General features: G+C 36.5%; 1 protein-coding gene across 3 annotated transcripts in view; it reads left to right on the top strand.

Annotated features, from left to right (window-relative positions):
* Positions 1-6,665: 6,665 nt before the first annotated feature.
* LOC132101188 (CD276 antigen-like) overlaps positions 6,666-10,000 on the top strand; it is a 110,582-nt gene continuing 107,247 nt past the window's right edge. For 2 of the 3 annotated variants that reach the window (XM_059505916.1, XM_059505917.1), the window contains exon 1: positions 6,667-6,822. The gene's annotated coding sequence lies outside the window, so the exon portion shown is untranslated. Of the gene's footprint in view, positions 6,823-10,000 lie in introns of all 3 variants that reach the window. The other variant, XM_059505915.1, reaches the window with a different exon arrangement.

A 10,000-nucleotide genomic window follows, 5' to 3' on the forward strand; every position in this document is an offset into this window, starting at 1 on the left:
GTGTGTGTGTGTGTGTGTGTAAGAGAGAGAGTGTTTTGTGTGTGTGTGTGTGTGTGTGAGAGAGAGAGAGTGTTTTGTCTGTGTGTGTGTGTGTGTGTGTGTGTGTCTGTGTGTGTGAGTGTGAGAGAGTGTGAGTGTGAGAGAGTGTTTTGTGTGTGTGTGTGTGTGTGTGTGTATATGTATGTGTGTGTGTGTGTGTGTGTGTGAGAGAGAGTGTTTTGTGTGTGTGTGTGTGTGTGTAAGAGAGAGAGTGTTTTGTGTGTGTGTGTGTGTGTGTGAGAGAGAGAGATTGTTTTGTCTGTGTGTGTGTGTGTTTGTGTGTGTGTGTGTGTGTGTGTGTGTGTGTGTGTGTGTGTGTGTGTGTGTTGATCAGGAGTGTTTATGAGAAAGTATCGTGGAAGTTTTTTGCGCTTCTCTTCTTCTCGTGTGATGTGAATGAGGGGTCATCAGTTGTGAAAGCTTATCTAAACAGTGGTTTGTGTTGTGAAATCGCTTTAATCACCGGATGGATTGTATTATTAAACACAGGAAGATTTCTCATTTTTCTAGTTGATCCAGTGTGGGTAGATCAGTGTGAAAATAACACGGGAACCAACCAGCAACGAGAAAAGCAGAACAGAGTTACAAGAAAACAAGCAAACAAATTCAGGTAAGACTCTGTGTTTGATTCCCTCTGCAGAGCATTACTGGAGCTCACCCACAGCAGACAGTGGAGCTGATGCAAAGGAAATAATACTTTTATTCAACAAGGCTGCAATAAACTGACCAAAAGGGTCAGTAAAGACACTTACAATGTAACAGTAGATTTCTATTTCAAATAAATACTGTTCTTTTGAACCTTCTTTTCATCTGTGAATCCTGAAAAATACAATATTTCACAGTTTCCACAGAAAAATTGAGCAGCACAACTGTGTTCAACACTGATAATAATCAGAAATGTTTCTTGAGCAGTAAATCATCATATTTTCATGATTTCTGAAGATCATCTGACACTGAAGACTGGAGGAATGATCTCGTGTAAAGTGCTGACTGCTGATGTGTGATGTCACAAAAACGTCTCCAACGCAACTCTCCTGAAGACACAATATATAGGTTATGTTTATTCATAAAATAACAGGAAGGCCATGGCTGAATGTGATTTAAAATGAATCTGAATCCATACAGACTGAGTATCTGTGGACTGTTTACTGAAGCATGTTTGTTTGGTGTCTTTACAGCCATCGTTGAGCAGGTGTGTGTGTGTGTGTGTGTGTGTGTGTGTGTGTGTGTGTGTGTGTGTGTGTGAGGAGGGCAGCTGTGTTTAGACAGGTGTCCTGTGTGGAAGGTGGGCTCTGGGTCACACACAGCACTATTAAAGTGAAGAGTGTAATTAGAGGTCGTTGTGATGGACTGAAGATCAGTGTTTGTCTCTCAGCTGCTCCTTTACAAACCCATGAAGCACCTGAACGTGATGAGAGAAGCACTTGTGTCTGATTATTACACAGAGTGGGCTTGAGGAGGATGATCGGGTCAAATAAACCTCCAGTTTGATCTGACGGTCCTTGAACAAGTCAAGTCAAGTCACCTTTATTTATATAGCGCTTTAAACAAAATACATTGGTCAAAGCAACTGAACAACATTCATTAGGAAAACAGTGTCAATAATGCAAAAATGATAGTTAAAGGCAGTTCATCATTGAATTCAGTGATGTCATCTCTGTTCAGTTAAATAGTGTCTGTGCATTTATTTGCAATCAAATCAACGATATCGCTGTAGATGAAGTGACCCCAACTAAGCAAGCCAGAGGCGACAGCGGCAAGGAACCGAAACTCCATCGGTGACAGAATGGAGAAAAAAACCTTGGGAGAAACCAGGCTCAGTTGGGGGACCAGTTCTCCTCTGACCAGACGAAACCAGTAGTTCAATTCCAGGCTGCAGCAAAGTCAGATTGTGCAGAAGAATCATCTGTTTACTGTGGTCTTGTCCTGGTGCTCCTCTGAGACAAGGTCTTTACAGGGGATCTTTATCTGGGGCTCTAGTTGTCCTGGTCTCCGCTGTCTTTCAGGGATGTAGAGGTCCTTTCTAGGTGCTGATCCACCATCTGGTCTGGATACGTACTGGATCCGGGTGACTGCAGTGACCCTCTGATCTGGACACAGACTGGATCTGGTGGCTACGGTGACCTCGGAACAAGAGAGAAACAGACTATTATTAGCGTAGATGCCATTCTTCTAATGTTGTAGCAAGTACATCGGGTGTTATGGGAAGTGTTCCCGGTTCCGGTTTACCTAATTAATGCAGCCTAAAAATCCTTTAATGGATTTGGATAATAAAAGCATATTAGTATGTTATGGTAAACCAGGTTAAAGAGATGGGTCTTTAATCTAGATTTAAACTGCAAGAGTGTGTCTGCCTCCCGAACAATGTTAGGTAGGTTATTCCAGAGTTTAGGCGCCAAATAGGAAAAGGATCTGCCGCCCGCAGTTGATTTTGATATTCTAGGTATTATCAAATTGCCTGAGTTTTGAGAACGTAGCGGACGTAAAGGGATTATAATGTAAAAGGAGCTCATTCAAATACTGAGGTGCTAAACCATTCAGGGCTTTATAAGTAATAAGCAATATTTTAAAATCTATTCGATGCTTGATAGGGAGCCAGTGCAGTGTTGACAGGACTGGGCTAATATGGTCATACTTCCTGGTTCTAGTAAGAACTCTTGCTGCTGCATTTTGGACTAGCTGTAGTTTGTTTACTAAGCGTGCAGAACAACCACCCAATAAAGCATTACAATAATCTAACCTTGAGGTCATAAATGCATGGATTAACATTTCTGCATTTGACATTGAGAGCATAGGCCGTAATTTAGATATAGTTTTGAGATGGAAAAATGCAGTTTTACAAATGCTAGAAACGTGGCTTTCTAAGGAAAGATTGCGATCAAATAGCACACCTAGGTTCCTAACTGATGACGAAGAATTGACAGAGCAACCATCAAGTCTTAGACAGTGTTCTAGGTTATTACAAGCAGAGTTTTTAGGTCCTATAATTAACACCTCTGTTTTTTCAGAATTTAGCAGTAAGAAATTACTCGTCATCCAGTTTTTTATATCGACTATGCAATCCATTAGTTTTTCAAATTGGTGTGTTTCACCGGGCCACGAAGAAATATAGAGCTGAGTATCATCAGCATAACAGTGAAAGCTAACACCATGTTTCCTGATGATATCTCCCAAGGGTAACATATAAAGCGTGAAGAGTAGCGGCCCTAGTACTGAGCCTTGAGGTACTCCATACTGCACTTGTGATCGATATGATACATCTTCATTCACTGCTACGAACTGATGGCGGTCATATAAGTACGTTTTAAACCATGCTAATGCACTTCCATTAATTAACATTAACAGAGGAAACACGTATTACAGTGGAATGAAGCTCAAACATATGTCTGATACTTCACCCAGAAATCAAACAAAAGATGTGTGTGTGTGTGTGTGTGTGTGTGTGTGTAGCATGTTTCAAGGACTGCCTTTGAGTTTTGTTGATTTCAGAAAGTTCTAGGGAATTCATAATAATAATAATAAAAACAAAACAATTATATGTATGTAAATATATATATATATATATATATATATATATATATATATATATATATATATAAATAAATATATTCTTACTATAGTCATGTAATATACATAAAATAATAATAAATAATAATAAAACACTCTTTACCATAATATTTTAATGCTAATAAAAAAAAATACTAATTACTGTCAGTATTCATAATAATAATAATAATAATAATAATAATAATAATAATAATAATAATAATAATAATAATAATAATAATGTGGCTTTGCTTTGTGTTGTTTTAAAAAATGTTGAGAGCTCAAAAGTGTGAATTTTGTTGGGAAATGTGTGTATATATATATATGATGACTTTCACCTTGATATTTTAGCGCGGATGTATACCTAGCTGAATCTGTAGGGGGCGAGAATGAGTTTTTATACAGTCTATGGTCCATTCTAAGCAAGCTGATGACTTTCACCTTGATATTTTATATAACCGACTGGCTGAGGCAAGAGCCCAATTCAGTATCGCGGTGTTCAGGTGTTCAGGGCTCACGCAGAAAAAGGCGTCAAAATATCCACCATGGAAATTATGCTCGAAAAAACTGTCAGTTATTTCTTAAGTGAAAGTAAACAGTTGAGTAAAAAAAATGGGATGTGTATTATATTGGATGCGTTCATCGTCTCTTAAAGTGACCGCGCCTAATTTAGCGACTGGCTGCTGTAATGTTAATCCAGGAAAATGAAAATGAAAATCACTCGCTGCTCTTGACTGAATTACTTTGTAGTTTTAACAGACAAACCAAAAATTATTCAGACACCAGATATAATTTTTGATATATATAGCAAAACTGTAATAATGTGAGAAATGTTGAAGGTGTCTGAATAAATGTAGGCTTGATTGTATATTTCATTTTTACATTGAAGACTATCCAGTGCTATTTTACATTTAATTATTTGGTTTCTGTACCTTGACACCTACAAACTTGAAAAAACTTAAATATTGTGTAAATAGCACAACTAAATAAAAATAAACAGACATACAAATTAAACAATTTCAAACAGGGTCCACTGGTACAACCTTCACCGGGTCCCCGCTGTCCCCAGCTGACCCCGCTGACCCCAGATGACCCCTGCTGACCCCAGATGACCCCTGCTGACCCCAGCTGACCCCTGCTCACGCCTGTTTCACACATACTCCATAATTAGTTTACAGCTTTTTCAAGCACTTTGTGATGCATTTTGGAAACAGGAGATGAGCCCCTTTTCTAATGCACCACCTAGCTTGATAAACCCCTTCTCAAAGACTTACTGTTTGTCAATTTTATTTGGGTAACACACATATTCTGAATGCCTTCAGCAGAATTCGAATGAGCCATTTTAATCTAGATTAATTTCAAGATCACAGTGAGATTAATCTAGATTTAAAAAATAATCTATGCTCACCGCTTATATATATATATATATATATATATATATATATATATATATATATATATATATATTATATTATATATATAAGGTGGTAGGTCATGCTGTTTTCCACACACTGTAATGCAGCTCCACGCAGTCTCTAGTCTCTTATATGATCTTGCATCTCCATCTAGTGCTCATGTACCAGCATTACCAGACTGGCCATTCAATTACGCATGTGCCCTCAAATAGAGTTTATCCTCGACAGATCAGCGCATATACAATACTGCATTCTATAATTATATTTCATTTAGACAAAAAAAAATAAAATAATAATAATGATAATAATAATAAAGCGCTCACAGAACCACCTCCTCTGGATGTCCATTATTTACTTTTTATGTATCTTTAATATTATTTTAATTTTTTATAAATAATGACTTTAATGGTTGATGGTTTGTAATGTTTAATAGTGTTTGAAGTGGAATTTCTGCGATGGTTTATATTTATTTATTTGTTGTTTTTCTGGAATTATGTATATGTATCAATATGAACAATATAGATAGATAGATAGTTAGATATTGCACAGTAATAATAATAAGCTAGAAATGTACATATGTGTTGCTACTTATGTATTTAAATCTGTTTGTTTTTTTGTTTGTTTGTTTGTTTTTGCTGTATCATGTGTCGTGTGTTCTTCAGACGAACTGCTGGTTTTATTTCTCAAGTAAAAACTATTGATTTGAGAGAAATGTGGGTGTTTGTTTTATTATTATTATTATTATTTTGGTAACACTTTCTATGAAGCCCGTATTTATAATACATTATAAGTTTTTTTAAGGCATTATAATTCAATTCAATTTAGGTTTATTTGTATAGCGTTTTCTACTACACAAATCATTGCAAAGTAACTTTACAGAAAATTAAGTTTCTATAATATTTAGTAGTAGCTATGATATACAGTCCATTATACTATAAATGAAGTAGATTTAATATGGTGTTCAGTGTGTGTTATAAAAAATCATACTCTTAAACTTATAACCACATATACGTAAGTATTATGATGTATTATAAATGTTGTTATGATTATTCATGAGTTGATATAGCATATTATAAGTTTTTTTTTTTTTTTTATAATGCATTATGTATTCATTATAATGCATTAAGAATACCCTTATAATGTATTATAAATACGGGCTTCATATAAAGTGTTACCAAATTTTTTTATTGCTGAAAATAAGAACATACGAAAGAGTAGCTATAAAATACAACATATCAACAATAGTGACACTTGAAAAGACACCAACAAAAGTGAAACAGTAAACACAATAACAAAATAAATAAAGTACAAAAAAAAAAAAAAAAGACAAAAGAAAAAAAGGCGATTATTTCACATAAGATTCCTAACACAAATACTTTTAAACCCGGAGCGAATTCTAAAAGTCTTCAAAACTTTATTAATAGTAGAAACCGAGATCACATTCAAACAATTCTCAACGTCCATTAAAAAGACCACAATAATAATTTACATTTGTGAATGTTAAAATGTGCTTAAGAAAGTTATTTAATTTATAATAAAACCCAAACGTTCTTCAGTGGCTGGCTCTGAGTCCAGCGGCGTGACGTCATCAGACCGGACCGAGCGCGAGACTGATGTAGGAGTGGTTTCTCTTTCTGACCGGAGCGAAAACATCGCGAGCGACCGCTGCTTCATTATAATCTGAGAAGAAGAGGAGGAAGAGGAGGAGGAAGAAGAAGCTCTTTCACTCAGCTTCCCAGACAAGCCATGCGCCGTCTCTCACAGCGTGTGTGAGGAGAGAGAGAACAGAGTCGTCGAGGATCGTCTGAACACAGCTGTGATGGTAAGACCATTAAAACACTTCTGAATAACGCTTCACCATTCACAGAGACACAGGAAAACAAGAATCGATGAACTGTTGTCTCTGGAGTCCGGTGTGCTGCTTCTGAGGAGACTAGAGGTCAGAGTTCAGCCAAACGCACTGCTTTAATAGCGAGGGGCGTTTATTTGGGACGTGGTTTAAAATTCACTGCTTTCTGGGCAAACAAACTCTGCTTTATTGAATCCAGAGTTTGAGTTTTGGCCCTTTAAAGTTTCCAGATCCTCCCCCAAACCCTGTAGAGCCCGGGACAGAGGCACCACACCCTGCTGGACCCGGCTGGACCTCCACACTGATGAGAGACTGATCCACACTCTTCTGATGCTCGGAGTCACATCACATCTGGACATACACAGCACAACACTCTCAACTCTAAACAAAACTCTTCTTTCCTTTCCTTTTCTTTCCTTTTCTTTTCTTTTCTTTTCTTTTCTTTTCTTTTCTCTTCTCTTCTTTTCTGTTCTGTTCTTTTCTTTCCTTTTCTGTTATCTTTTCTTTACCAATATATATATATATATATATATATATATATATATATATATATATATATATATATATATATATATATATACTTTTCAAATATTAACACAGTGTAAAGTATTTCTTTTTTGATTTTTATTTTTAATCTAATTTTATTGTATTATTTGTAACTTCCATAATAAACTTTTTAACCTTCAGGGAAACAATTTAGAATTTCAGAGTTGAAATATTATCCCTTTTGTGCCAAACTCAGTTTACGAATAATTCCAAAATCTAGATTTTAAAGTACATTTTGTAATTAAACGTAAACTGCTACTTATAACAACAACAACAATAATAATAATGATAATTAAATTGTGTGCTAGGTCTATATGTTCTGTGTGTCTGATTGTTTGATTGCTGGCTGTGTTATTCAAGTCCAAGACAAATTTACCAAAGATGTGACATTCTATTCTATTCTATTCTATTCTATTCTATTCTATTCTATTCTATTCTGAGTATTGTAGCATACTTAAGTTGAATGCAAATGCTGAATCTATTGTAAGCTGTTCTGTAGTGTTGAGAAAGAACTGTATCAGTCTTGTGTCCATCCTGGATTAAGACGCTCAGATGTGGGCGTTGTGTTTCTACAGAGCTGTGTTTAACAGTAATTACACATTCAGTACCTGCCGGCTAAACCGTGGCCTGTGGGCTACAGAGGTGAGTAATAATACAGCTGTTTGTTTGAGAAGAGATAAATGTGCTTGTTTGAGAGTGAGTCTCAGTGTCAGACGTGTGGATAGATGCTGAGGGAATAATGTATGAAACAGCATTGAAGACTCAACGAGCCACGGCCGGTCAAAGATTACTGTAGTTTTCTACAGAAAGCACGGGATGTTCATGTTAAGCAGCTAATGATTTATGTTTTTGACTCTAGTGTTGATCATAGATTATGCTTGCATGCATATTCTGTTCATTTGAGTCGTACTAGAGCAGATTGAGCTGAATGTGCAAAACCACAGAGAAATTTAGAGGAACTGTTCAGACAAAAATACAAATCTGCTGAAAATGCACTCACTCTCAGATCATCAGAGATCAGGATGAGTTTGTTTCTTCTTCAGGTTTGTAGAAATGTAGCACTGCATCAGTGTCTCATCAATGGATGCTCTGCAGTGAATGGGTGCCGTCAGAATGAGAGTCTGATAAAAACATCACAATAATCCATGCACTCCAGTCCATCAGTGAACATCTGGAGAAGATAAAAGATGGAACAAATCCAGCATTAAGATGATTTTAACTCAACACATAGAGTCTATAATCCATAATAACACTTCCTCCAGTGAAAAAGTGTTCTGGTCTGAATCAGGAGAGAAATCTGCACAGATCAAGCAGCGTTTAAACAGCTCTAAACAAATATGTGAGAGACAACAGGAGATGCACTTTTTCACTGGAGGGAGTGACGGCACCCATTCACTGCAGAGCATCCATTGACACTAATGTATTGCTACATTTCTACAAACCTGATGAAGAAACAAACTCATCCTGATCTCGAATGAACATTTTTTATTTTTGGGTGAACTATTCCTTTAAGTCTAGATGATGTTTTTGAAAGGCACTGCATTGAAAGTCACTGACAAAGTGACCGAGGCCAAGAAAAGCAGCCTGAGGCTTTGAGAGAATCCAGGAGGAAGGACTGAGTGACTATTAGATCTCAGACGGTTTGAAGTTCATGCAGACTCTTCCTGTGATCTATAAAGTGTGCAGTTTAATCATGCTGTGCTTTTATGCATGTGGAAAGAATTACTAAGTTGTTCAAGCCTCTCTAGTTATGATGAACTTTGTCTCAGAGGAAAGTTGACTCTGTGTCAGTTTCTGAAGAGAGTAGCGGTGCTGTTTTGTGCTGAGTGCAGGGTTTGGTCTGATTATGACTAAAGCATAGTGCAGGGGTGACGTCATCTCGTATTACTGAACGCTGAGCTGCTGGAAGAGTTTAGTCAGAGCTGCTGCTCTCTCTGTGCTTTAGATCACCCTACAGTCGTGTAACTGTGGAGCTTCTGCTCAGAACTTGATCATGTCTCTCTTAAAACACAAAGATAGGGTGAGATCTGAGCGAGCGGATCATGAAGTCAGAGAGCAATGCAGTCTGTCAGTGTGTTATAGACCACATGAAATCGCACGAGTTAAAACAATTCCTGAATATAAAGGATATTAAATGTATTCATGAATAAATCTGTTCAAAAGTTTGGGGTCCTTGGGATTCATTAATGTTTTTTTATTTGTATTTTTTAAGAAGTCTTTTCTGTTCAGCAAGGCTGCGTTTATTTGGTCAAAAACACAGTGTACATTTTGTAATTTTAATGTGAATCTGTGTTAAAGTGTAATGTATTTCTGTGATGCTCCGCTGTATTTTCAGCATCATTCCTCCAGTCTTCAGTGTCACATGATCTTCAGAAATCATGAAAATATAATGATTTACTGCTCAAGAAACATTTCTGATTATTATCAGTGTTGAACACAGTCGTGCTGCACAATATTTTTACATTTATTGAGTTACATTTAATTTTTCAGGATTCACAGATGAATAGAAAGTTCAAAAGAACAGCATTTGAGCATTGAGATATAAATCTGTTATAACATTAGAAATGTGTTCACTGGCACTTTTGATAAATTTAATGTATCCTTT

The sequence above is a fragment of the Carassius carassius genome, chromosome 23 (genome assembly GCF_963082965.1).
Source record: "Carassius carassius chromosome 23, fCarCar2.1, whole genome shotgun sequence".
Lineage (NCBI taxonomy): Eukaryota > Metazoa > Chordata > Actinopteri > Cypriniformes > Cyprinidae > Carassius > Carassius carassius.